Here is a 13,000-nt window from a genome sequence, read left to right on the forward strand (position 1 = left end):
TTGGAAAAGGAATGAGCCTCAACCAATAAGCTGATGGATAAGTACTCAGCTCCCATACTCATCTAGAACAGTTCTCCTCCACACTGTCTCCCAGAGAGTCCCTAGTGGAATTGCGCCTCAGTTTCCCACAGAAGAACCCCACTGTTTAAGATGAATGGATAAAGAGAATGTGGTATATATTACATATACACAATGGAACACTATTCAGCCATAAAAAAAATGAAATCCTTTAATTTGCAGCAACACGGATGAGCCTGGAGGACATTATGTTAAGTGAAATAAGCCAGGCACAGAAAAGTAAATACCACATGATCTCCCTCATATGTGGGAGCTAAAAAGGTTGATCTCATGAAGCAGAGAATAGAATAGTGATGACCAGAGGCTGGAAAGGGTAGAGGGGAGATGGGATAGGGAAAGGCTGGTTAATAAATACAAAATTACAGCTAAATAGGAGAAATAAGTTCTGGCGTTGTATAGCAGGGGTCCCCAACCCCCAGGCCACGGATCGGTACTGGTCTATAGCCTGTTAGGAATTGAGCCACACAGCAGGAGGTGAGTGGCAGTGGCGGGCGAGTGAGCATTACCGTCTGAGCTCTGCCTCCTGTCAGATCAGTGGCGGCATTAGATTCTCATAGGAGTGCGAACCCTACTGTGAACTGTGCATGCAAGGGATCTAAGTTGCGTGCTCCTTCTGAGAATCTAACTAATGCCTGATGATCTGAGGCGGAGGAGTTTCATCCCGAAACCATCCCCCACCACCTCCACCATCCGTGGAAAAACTGTCTTCCATGAAACCGGTCCCTGGTGCCAAAAAGGTTGGGGACCACTGTTCTATAGCACTGTAGAGTGACTATAGTTAACAATAACGTATAGTATATTTTCCTTTTTTTCTTTTTTTGAGACAGGATTTCACTCTGCCACCCAGGCTGGAGTGGCGTGATCATGGCTCACTGCAGCCTTGAGTTCCCAGGCTCAAGTGATCCTCCTGCCTCAGCCTCCAGTGTAGCTGGGACTACAGGCACATGCCACCACGCCCGACTAATTTTTGTATTTTCTTTAGGGAATGGGATTTTGCCATGTTGCCTAGGCTGGTCTCAAACTCCTGAGCTCAAGCGGTCCACCCACCTCAGCTTCCCAAAGTGCTGGGATTACAGGCATGAGCCACTGCACTCAGCCTGTGTTGCATATTTTCACATCGCTAGATGAGAGGATTTTGAATATTCCCAACACAAAGAAATGATAAAGGTTTGAGGTGCTAGATATGCTAATTACCCTGATTTGATCATTACACATTATGTTCATATATCAAAACATCGCACTGTACCCCATAAATATGTACAATTATGATGTGTCAATTAAAATTTTAAAAAGGTATGAGATCAAAAATAAAGCCTTTGTAAAGAAGTAAGAAGAAAAAGAAAGAATTGATTAGGTGCTGTGGCCCATGCCTGTAATCCCAGCACTTTGGGAGGCCAAGGCGTGTGGATCACTTGAGGTGAGGAGTTCAAGACCAGCCTGGCCAACATGGTGAATCCCCGTCTTTAGTAAAAATACAAAAATTAGCTGGGCGTGGTGGGGCGTGCCTGTAATCCCAGCTACTCAGGAGGCTGAGGCAGGAGAATCACTTGAACCCGGGAGGTGCAAGCTGCGGTGAGCTGAGATTGTGCCACTGCACTCCAGCCTGTGTGACAGAGTGAGATCCTGTCTCAAAAAAAAAAAGAAAGAAAGAAAGAAAAAGAAAGAAGTAACTCGCTGTTTAGGTCACCCTTTGTTGGCATCCCTCCCTGCCCTGTTTCACTTCCCCAGGCAGCCACTGTGCTTCTTGGGATCTTTTCCCAAGTGAACCACTTGTGCCCACACCCTCATCTCAGGGTCTGCTTCTGGGGCAGGCCACACTAAGACAACAGTGCAGTAATAAAGCGACCTGAGAAGTCATCCTGTGTTTTCTTGACCTTTGGGCACTTCCAGCCTCCAGACATCCAGACAGTGGAGAGTCTAGTCTGTTTGCACATCTCTGCAGAGAAGATTCCAGCAGCCTCTGTGGGAACCCAGTCTAAAGTCCAATTCTCACTGTCGGACCTTTGCTTTTTTTGTTGTTTTCCATCCTTAATCCCTCCTGCTGGAATTTAAAACCACTTCCTCACTTGATGATTTTTTTTTCCCCTTTTTCCTAGAGCTGGAGAATAGCTGGCCACCAACTTCAGGGAAAGACCCCCTTATATATTTTTATATATTTGAGTGTAGGTATTCATGTTTATGTCTCCAGGCTCAATAATCCCCGTTGTTTTTAAGATTGCCCATCAGTCCTGTTTTCCAGGCATTCAATCAGCTTTGCGGCTGTAAGCTGTCACCCCCAGCTGCTCATTGTAGCTCAGTCTGCGGGCTCCTGGAGACCACCAGATGCAGGTTTAACCTGGAGAAGTTCACAGGAGGGAGGTTCCCTAGCGGCTGTAAATCACCCTCTCCCTTGCCTCCTCCCTGAAGCTGGAGAACAAGCCCCAGCTTGCTGTGAAGGCCATAAAACTTCTCTTCTTTAAAGGGGCCCTTTGTTGAGCATGTTCACTGTAGCAGGCGTGCAAGTCCACCAAGGGCCCATAAAACTTCTCCAGGCTTTGTGTGGGTGACCCCACAGGCCCGCGCATCAGCAATACCACCCTTACACCCGCAGTGGAACTGTTGCCGGGTTCACCCGGAAACTGACTGGCCTCAATTTGCCTTGTGATTTGTTTGTTAGCTTTACAAATGGCTTTTGAGGCCAGACAACCCCTCCTAACCCTGAATACTGCATCAGTGGGAGTTCAGGGACTGCCCGGGAACTGCTGGAGGAAGGGGAAGGGGGTTGGGTCACCACGGAGATTTTAAAACAATTCACCTTGGGCGTTCGCTGCCCTGAATGGTGAGCCAGGATTGGGATACGGCTGGGCTGTCCTTAGGGTGTTTTGTCTCTTGCCCTCACCAGCCTCGGCCAGCGCCCTGATCCCTGAGAGGTCTCAGACGCCCTTGCCTGCTCCTGGATGCTGAATCCACTCCAGCAATTCTACCAGCCTTGGGAAAGTGAAGTACAAGCAAAGCCAATCAGCGGGAGGTTAATATTATACTTATTTCATACATAGCTCAGTGGTTAACAGCACAGGCTTCAAATCACCCAAATGTCCATCAACAGAATGGATATTCATATGATGGGATATAACAGAATAAAGTGTGGATAGAGGCAGCCACATGGACAAGTCACACATACATTCTACTGAAAGAAGGAAGCCAGGCATGCGAGAGTCAATACTATCCACTTCCATTTGTATGAAGCTTAAAAAGAGGCAACATTTAATTCATGGTAGTAAAAGTCACAATGGTGGTTACCTCTGGGTGGCAAAAGGGGGATGGGTATTGACTGGAAAGGAGTATGAGAGAACTTTCTAGGGGGTGTTAGAAACGTTCCATATCTTGAACTGAGTGATGGTCACCTAGGTTTTTTTATATATGAAAAGTAATTCAGGCCAGGTGCGGTGGCTCATGCCTGTAATCCCAGCACTTTGGGAAGCCGAGGCAGGTGGATCACTTGAAATCAGGAGTTCAAGACTAGCCTGGCCAACATGGTGAAACCCTGTCACTACTAAAAATACAAAAAATTAGCCTGGCATGGTGGCACACGCCTGTAGTCCCAGTTACTCTGGAGGCTAAGGTGGGAGAATTGTTTGAACCTGTGAGGCAGAGGTTGCAGTGAGCCACTGCAGTCTAGCCTGGGCAACAGAGCAAGACTCTGTCTCAAAAAAAAAAAAAAAAGAATGAATTAGTGGGTTAAGAATTATGTTCTAAATAGACAACTCTCAAAAGAAGATATACAAACAGCCAAGAAACATATGAAAAAAATCACAACATCATTAATTATCAGGGAAACTCAAATTAAAACCACAATGAGATAATGAGATACCACCTTACTCCTGCTAGAATGGCCATAATTTTAAAAAATCAAAAAAATAATAGATGTTGATGTGGTTGTGGTGGAAAGGGAACACTTCTACACTGCTGGTGGGAATGTAACCTAGTACAACCACTGTGGAAAACAGTGCGGAGATTTCTTTTTTTTTTTTTGAGAAGGAGTCTTGCTTTGTCACCCAGGCTGGAGTACAGTGGCATGATCTCGGCTCACTGCAAGCTCTGCCTCCCAGATTCAGGCCATTATTCTGCCTCAGCCTCCCGAGTAGCTGGGACTACAGGCACCCGCCACCATGCCTGGCTAATTTTTTGTATTTTTGGTAGAGACGGAGTTTCACCGTGTTAGCCAGGATGGTCTCAGTCTCCTGACCTCGTGATCTGCCTGCTTCAGCCTCCCAAAGTGCTGGGATTACAGGCATGAGCCACCGAGCGCAGCTGGAGATTTCTTAAAGAACTAAAAGTAGAACTACCATTTGATCCAGCAATCCCAGTACTGGGTATCTAAACCCAAAGGAAAAGAAATCATTATGTGAAAAAGACACACGCACACATGTTTATAGCAGCACAATTCAAAATTGCAAAAATATGGAACCAGCCTAAATGCCCATCAACCAACAAGTGGATAAAGAAAATGTGGTATATATACACCACGGAATACTACTCAGCCATAAAAAAGAACAAAATAATGGCTTTTGCAGCAACTTGGATGCAGCTGGAGGCCATTCTAAGTGAAGTAACACAAAAATGGAAAACCAAATATCGTATCTTCTCACTTATAAGTGGGAGCTAAGCTACGAGGATGCAAAGCCGTAGAATGATATAATGGACTTTGGGGACTTGAGGGGAAGGATGGCGGGGGTGGGGATAAAAGACTACATACTGGGTACAGGGTACATACACTGCTTGGGTGATGGTTGCACCAAAATCTCAGAAATCACCACTAAAGAAATTATCCATGTAAACAAAAACCACTTGTACCCCAAAAAACTATTGAAACAAAACTAAATAAATTAATTGATAGTAAAATATTTTCCTAAAAAAGAATTATGTTCTAATATTATCTAATATTAGAAATATCTAATATTAGAAATATGTTCTAATATTATCAATATTAGATAAAATAGGCCGGGCGCAGTGGCTCATGCTTGTAATCCCAGCACTTTGGGAGGCCAAGGTGGGTGGATCCCTTGAGGTCAGGACTTTGAGACCAGCCTGGCCAACGTGGTGAAACCCCACCTCTACTAAAAATACAAAAATTATCTGGGCGTGGTGGCATGCACCTGTAGTCCCAGCTACTCAGGAGGCTGAGGCAGGAGAATCACTTGAATCCGGGAGGCAGAGGCTACAGTGAGCTGATTGCACCACTGCACTCCAGCCTGGGTGAAGGAGCGAGATTCCATCTCAAAAAAAAAAAAAAAAAAAAAGTTTTTGGCAGAATTCAGTTTCTTGCAGGTGTAGGATTGTAGTGCCCATTTTCTTTCTGGCAGTCAGTCAGGGGTCACTCTCAGCTTCTCAAGGCCTCTTTCAGGTAGGTCCAGCACCTTCAATGCCATTAACAGAATCTCCTTGACATCAAATGTCTCTCAACTGTTGAATCCCTCACTTTAGGAGGAGCCCAACCTCTTTTAAGGATTAGCCTGATTAGGTCAGAACCACCCAGGGTAACCAATCTTTCTTTCTTTCTCCCTTCCTTTCTTTCTTCCTCCCTTTCCTTCTTTCTTTCTCTCTCTCTTCCTTCCTTCCTTCCTTCCTTCCTTCCTTCCTTCCTTCCTTCCTTCCTTCTCTCTTTCTCTCTCTTTCCTTCTTTTTCTTGACAGGGTCTCACTGTTGCCCAGGCTGGAGTTCAGTGGCATGATCAGAGTTCACTGCAGCCTCTGCCTCCCAGGCTCAAGCGATCCTCCCACCTCAGCCCCCCAAGTAGCTGGGACTACAGGTGCACACCACCAGGCCCAGCTAATTTTTGTATTTTTTGTAGAGACGGGCTTTTGCCACATTGCCCAGGCTGGTCTGTAACTCTTGGGCTCAAGCGATTTGCCCACCTCAGATTCCCAAAGTGCTGGATGTACAGGTGTGCATCACAGAGCCTGGGCATAATCTCCCTTTCCTAAAGTCAAGCTGGCCAGGTGTGGTGGCTCACACCTGTAATCCCAGCACTTTGGGAGGCCGAAGCGGGTGGATCACCTGAGGTCAGGAATTCGAGACCAGCATGGTCAACATGGTAAAACCCCGTCTCTACTACTAATAAAAGATTAGCCAGGTATGGCGGCATGTGCCTGTAATCCCAGCTACTCGGGAGGCTGAGGCAGGAGAATCTCTTGAACCTAGGAAATGGGGGTTGCAGTGAGCCAAGATTGTGCCACTGCACTCCAGCCTGCGTGATAGAAAGAGACTCCGTCTCAAAAAAAAAAAAAAAAAGTCAACCTGGCAATAAGGCATAACCTAATCACAGAAGTGATGTGCCATCGTATTCATGAGTCCCACCCATACCCAAGCGGAGGGGACTCTATAGGGCAAGTGCTTCTGGGGGTGGGAATCTTGGGGGCCATCTCAGAATTCCACCTACCACACAGTGTATGCTGACCCCATGCTAGACATGCTATTCACTGAGACTGTAGCATTCTCCCATCTATAGCAAGGGCTTCCTGGACCACTCATTTTGAGAACTTCATGCTCATTCTTGGTTACAAAAAATACGTACATTATTATAAAATCTGCTTAAAGGGGTGTGTCTTTGGGCTGCTGCGTTGTAGCTATGTTGTTGACATTGTAGAATATTCCTGTTTCAGCTCATCACAGCAAAGATTTGTAATATAAGCTGGGTCCTATTTGTTCATTGCAAATTTTGATAGCCTGATTTAGGGGGAGATGGGGCTTTCCAGTAAAAACCGAAAAACCTCCTAGGCAAATCCTAAAAGAACTGTAATGCTAGCCTGATTTTTTTTAAAGACTCAATCACCAAAGAGAAACAAGTCACCAAAAAAACAGGACTGTATGATTCCACTTATATAAGATATGTAGAGTAGTCCAATTCACAGAAACAAAATGTAGAATGTTGTTTGTCAGGAGTTGGTCGGGGAAGTGGGGAGTTGTTGTTTAAGGGGTATAGAGTTTCAGTTTTGCAAGATGAAAAAGTTTTGGAGATCCTATTTCATGACAACGTAAATATACTTAACACTACTAAATTATACACTTAACAATGTTTAAGGTAGTAAATATTATGTTATGTGGGTTTTCTTCAGCACAGTTAAAAATAAAAAGGGGCTGGACATGGTGGCTCACACCTGTAATCTTAACATTTTGGGAGGCTGAGCAGGTGGATTGCTTGAGTCCAGGAATTTGAAACCAGCCTGGGCAACATGGTGAAACCCTGTCTCTATTAAAAATACAAAAAAAATTAGCCAGGTATGGTGGTGTATGCCCCTGGTCCCAACTACTTGGGAGGCTAAGGTGGGATGATTGCTTAAGCCTGGGAGGCAGAGGTTGCAGTGAACTGAGTTTGAACCACTGCGCCCCCGCCGGGGTGACAAAGCAAGACCCTGTCTCAAAAAAAGGTGGAGGTGGGGGCGGAGGGAGGGAAAAAAAGGAAAAGAAACATTCATGAAAGCTTTATGTGATCTGAAGTATGAAAGAGCTCTTCAGAGCAGCCTCAGGACCAGGAATAGTTAGTAGAGTTGTAGCAGATGTGGTGGGTTTGCTCTCTTGACATCCATCCCCCCACTCTTTCTCTACACCTTCCTCTACTGCAGAGCCTGGAGAGCTAAAATCTGCACTTACCAGACCCTCTTGGAGCTAGGGTTCTGGCTGTGAATTCAAGTCTATCAACTAGATGCTCTTTCAGATGATTTGGAAGGTGGGGCAAGGCGGAGGCCATGTCCCATTGACAAGCATGATTGTAGGGCCAGTGAGTTTCTGCAGCAATCTTCCAGTGTCCAACACTAGCCTAATGAGTGTCAATTGGCAGTTGCAGCAACAGCATGAGTGTCTTCCTGATCCCTAGGTCCCCGCTAAAGCAGCATGCTCTTGAAGTCACCAGTCCCCATAGAGCCTTCTAATTCCTACCTTCCTGATTGAGGTAGAGGTAGAGTCACTCCCCTAGCAGGCAAGTAGTCTGTGCTGTCACTCTGATAGTCATTATTAGGGGGCCATCCCAAAGCCTCATCTTCCCTTCTATACACCAATTTTGCAAATACTCAGTTGCAATACACTGAACGTTTTTGTCCCCCAAAATTCTGATGTTGAAATCCTAGCCCCCAAGATGATTGTATTAGGAGGTAGGGCCTTTGAGAGGTAACTAGGTCATGAGGGTGAAACCCTCATGAATGGGATTTGTGCCCCTATAAAAGGGACCCCAGAGGGCTACCTTGCCCTTTCTGCCATGTGAGGACAAAGTGAGAAGACACCATCTATGAACCAGGAAGTGGGCCCTCACCAGACACTGATTCTGCTGGAGCCTTGATCTTGGACTTCCCAGCCTCTGGAAGTGTGAGAAATCAATTTCTATTGTTTATAAGGTAACTTGTTTATAATGTTTTGTTATAGCAGCCTGAACGGACTAAAACACGATCACCAGAATTAAATCCCTTTCTGCTTAAAATAACTGGAGTGATTTCTTTTTCCTGCACCTGGACCCCGAGTTTTGGTCATATATGATGAGACTCTATTTGCAATTTGATCATTCAGTATTGCAGGGTTTTGGGGGCATCTGACAGAGATCGGCATTGCTGACTTTTTCCAGGGCTGCGCTGCGCCCCTTACGTGGGGCCTCACCCCCCCCAGCTGGACTTTACCATCGTTGGGCAATGATCTCTTTCTCTCCTTTCTCTTCCATGACTATTTGAAAATGATTTCCCTCTGCTCAAGCTCCCTATCTCATTGTAGCAGACCCTAGGGCTGTCTGCTCAAGATATACCTCCACCTCTTTTCAGCTAACAGAATCCAGTTTTGTTTGGGTATTAGGCAAAAATCTTTTAACTTCAGGTAATACTCTCTGTGATGGGATTGTGACCCAGTTCTGGCTAATAAGGGGAAGTCTCCTGGGAGTCTCCTGAAGAGAATTTTTCTTCCTTTATAATAAAAAGGAAAAATAAAAAGCAGTGAGGAGAAGTTTTTTCACCACCTGACTGTCCATGGCTTCCTATCCTAAACAGGCACTTGATGCCTAGAGCAGCAGCAGCCATCTTGACACCACGAGGTGGCAAGCATAGGCAGAAATAGCTAAGGACGGCACAGCAAAGTGGCTGACAGAGCTGAGGCCTCAATGCAACCAATGAACTGTGGACAAGCCCTGGAACTGTCTACCTCCAGACTTCTTACTAGCTAAGCAGTAGAGATTTAAGCCACTGTTAGTTGGGTGTTTGGTTACCTGAAGTCAAAATCCCTCCTAAATAATACATCTAACCCATTCCTGATAACTCTCCAGATGCCCTTGCTTTTGACTCTACAAAGAAAATGGAATCCCTTTCCTGTCCTCCACCCCACCAACACACAAGCTCTCTGCCTTCCCTCTTGTCTCATGGCAAGCCTCTGATCTGTGGTTAATCTCCTTTGCTCTGGATGCCACCTCCTCCATGATGTAGGGACATCAGCCCAGCAGTCAGCTCCTTTCTCTCCCACATCTTCCATCTCAGATTCTCCAGCAGCATCTTCTCAACTGTGGTCTTGAGTCAGCACCCCAGGCTATGTGTACAGGATTGAATGAACATGTCACCTCCTCATCACTGGATAACTGCTTCTAAAGGGCCCCTTTCGAGTGCCCTGGATGAGCCTCTAGGAGATGAAAGAAGCAAGAGTCTAAGCGTTTTGAACTGTCCTCTGTCTCCAGAGTAAGCGGTTGCCGGGACCATGTGTGTTCACTATGGGTGCTCAGGCCACAATCAACGACTGCCTTCCACTGCGAGGGCTGTGTCCCTTCTGCTTTTTCTCCTCATTTTTATTGAGGGCATATTTTCTTTATCTTTAAAGGTTTTATAGCTTTGTCTCTCTGCCTCATTTTAGTACACTCTGTTGTTATGATTTATGCTGCTTTTACTGGCTCTTTACCTTCAGCACATAAACATGTTTAAGTTTTCCACATCTTAAAAAAATAAAATAAAATAAAAAACCCTTCGTTGACCCTGTGTTCTCATCTAGTTTCTGCATTCTCTCCCTCTCTCCCCACCCCCCTCTCTCTCTGCCCTCTTCATTGTCAGCTCTTTAGAAGTCATCTGAACTCGCAATATTTTCTTCCATCCCACTCATTCCTTAACTCTACCGGCCAACTCACCTCTCCAAGAACCAGAAACTCAGCCCAGCTTTGCTTAGCACAATGGGGGGTTTTATTGGCAGGATGCTGGGAACACCTCAGGGCTGTGGGAAGAGAAGACGGGAAGAGGTGCAGCTGGGCCACCAGGATCCCCCGAGACTCTTTTCTTGTGGCCCCCACACTATCTCTTCTCTGAGCTTCTCTGTTTGGAGTGATGGCATTCTTTCCTCCATGCGACTCCTAGCTTCTCCAGAGCCTTCTATCTTGTGGCTCCCACCCCTAGGGAAGGTTCAACTTGTTTGCATTCATTAGTTGCAGTTTGAAAATCCCAGGGAAGGGTTCTGATTGGCCCACTGTGGGTCCGGTGTCTTCTCATGGATCAATCAGCCATGGCCACAGGAGTGAAAGTCGCACAGCAGAGACAAAACCACAGCTGGCTTCCTCCCTACCAGCAGTGCTTCACTGAAACTACTCTCATCCACCTGGGGGCGCCCCACCCACACGGCTCAGGCCTGACCTCTTCTTGTGCCCCTGCTGCTTCCGATTGCTGCTATCTGCGTGAAGCCGTGGAGCGCTACTGCTTGTGTGTACAACAGAGCAGCAGGGCCAACTTCAACTGATGATTCTCAGGTGTATAAATACCGCAGCTTCCTCAACCTCCGAAGTGGGCTAATGTGGTGGGCACAGAGATGAGCCCGCCAGGTTCCCCTCCAAGGAGAGATTCGTTGCCCCAGTTGAGCAGACAGCCTCCATCCAGCTGCCAAGAACCACCTCGCCCATAGGCACTTCCTCCCCCCGGGGTAGCCCACAGCCAATGACTAGTCATTTCATCCCACTCCAAGATAGCACTGGCAGGCCAGACGCACTGCAGCGTTCCCCACAATGACTCCAGGCTTCAACAGGCCAGTTTTGCAGCTCAACCCCTCCCTCTGCCCAACTCCACTTCCTCCTCCTCCTTCCACAGACGTTCCTAATGACGATCTTGCATGCCAAACTCCATTTCAGTTTCTGCCTGTTGAGAACCTAGCCTGTGACAGAACTGAGCTCTGTGTTCCACACTGTCTCTCAGAGGTCCCCCTTGGGACTGAGCGCCAGTTGCCTGCAGTGGGAACTGGCTTGGTGACACTCCCTTTATTGCTGGCTTCTCTCTCCTGTCTCACACCCCCATTCCCAAACCCATATTCTCTGAATCTCCTAAAATCTAAATCTGTTTGCTCTCAAGCCCTTCTCTTGAGATCTGCTTCTGGAACAACTCAGACTCAGACACCAGGACTTTCTTGCTGTTAAATCCAGATGACCCAAACTTTATCTGCACAGCGTACCACTGTGACCATGAGCGCTTTTTGAAACACTTTCCTCCCTCAACTCCCTGAAACACTTTTCTGCTTCCCCTCTGACCATTCCTTCTTCCCCTGCCCACTTCCAGGGTTGACAGCCTGGCTTGTTCTTGCAGCCAACACAGCTGAGAAGACCTGTCATTCCTCTGGAGCTGACTGCCACTACACAGGAATGACCCACACTGTCCATTTCCCATCCAGATCTCTCTCTCTATCTCTGTGTTGAACTCTGGACTAATATATCCAACTATCTCCCACCATCTCTATGTGAATGTCCCACAGACACTTCAAATCATCATGGCAGGACTGAGCTCCTCACCATTTTCCTAAGCCAGCTTCTCCTGCTATACTCCTTTCTGTATTCTCCTACATTCCCCATCTCAGCAAATGGCATCACTGTCCCTAAAGCCAGCTATTCTGAGAGTCACCCAGCCTCCTACAAGTAAGTCTCCCTGCTCCCAGGCTGTGCCATCCGCTAGCCACGTAACCTTGAATAACTCATGAAACCTCTCTCAGCCTCAGTTGCTGCATCTGTAAAATGGTCTGTTAATAATAGTACCAGGCTGGGCGAGGGGCTCATGCCTATAACTCCAGCACTTTGAGAGGCCAAGGCAGGTGGATCACTTGAGGTTAGGAGTTCGAGACCAGCCTGGCCAACATGGTGAAACCCTGTCTCTACTAAAATACAAAAATTAGCCGGGCATGGTGGTGAGCACCTGTAATCCCAGCTACTCGGGAGGCTGAGGCAAGAGAATCATTTGAACCTGAGAGGTGGAGGTTGCAGTGAGCTAAGATTGTGCCACTGCAGTCCAGCCTGGGCAACAAAGCGAGACTCCTTCTCGAAAACATAAAAAATAATAGTACCTACTCGGTAGAGTTGCTCTGAGGTTTAAAAGAAACTATAGGTGTAAAATGCTTAGAAAATGATATGGCACACAGTAAGTGTCTTAGTCCCCTTTGTGCTGCTATAAAAGAATGTCACAGACTGGGTAATTTATGAGGAACAGACATTGATTTCTTGCAGTTCTGGAGGCTGGGACATCCGAGATCAAGGTGCTGGCAGGTTTGGTCTCTGGTCCAAGATGGTGCCATGTTGCTGTGTCTTCCAGAGAGGAGGAATACTGTGTCTTCACATGGCAGAAAGTGGAAAGACAAAAAAGAATGAACTCTGTGGAACTCTGTGTCCTCATGTGGCAGAAGAGCAGAAGAGAGTGAACCCACTCCCGCTAACCCTTTTTATAGTGGCATTAATTCACTCACGAAGGCAGAACCCTCATGACCTAAATATTTCCCCAAAGGCCCCACCTCCCAGCACTCTTGCATAGGGATTAAACTTCTAACAAGTGAATTCTGGGGGACACATTCAGACCACAACAGTAAGCATTCAATGATTGGTAGTTTTTCATTATTATTTCTGCTTTTGTTTATCTTTATCCTTTCTAAGGCTCTCCTCACTTTCTGTCTTGTACCATAGGTATTTACATGCCAT

At 46.5% G+C, this 13,000-nt stretch overlaps 1 non-coding gene across 1 annotated transcript; it reads right to left on the bottom strand.

The window, feature by feature from the left end:
• Positions 1 to 6,799: 6,799 nt before the first annotated feature.
• LOC115932517 (U7 small nuclear RNA) lies at positions 6,800 to 6,861 on the bottom strand. Its single transcript, XR_004068788.1, has one exon. It is a non-coding gene; the product is annotated as a U7 small nuclear RNA (small nuclear RNA).
• Between the last annotated feature and the right edge of the window lie 6,139 nt (positions 6,862 to 13,000).

This window comes from Gorilla gorilla, chromosome X (genome assembly GCF_029281585.2).
Source record: "Gorilla gorilla gorilla isolate KB3781 chromosome X, NHGRI_mGorGor1-v2.1_pri, whole genome shotgun sequence".
Lineage (NCBI taxonomy): Eukaryota > Metazoa > Chordata > Mammalia > Primates > Hominidae > Gorilla > Gorilla gorilla.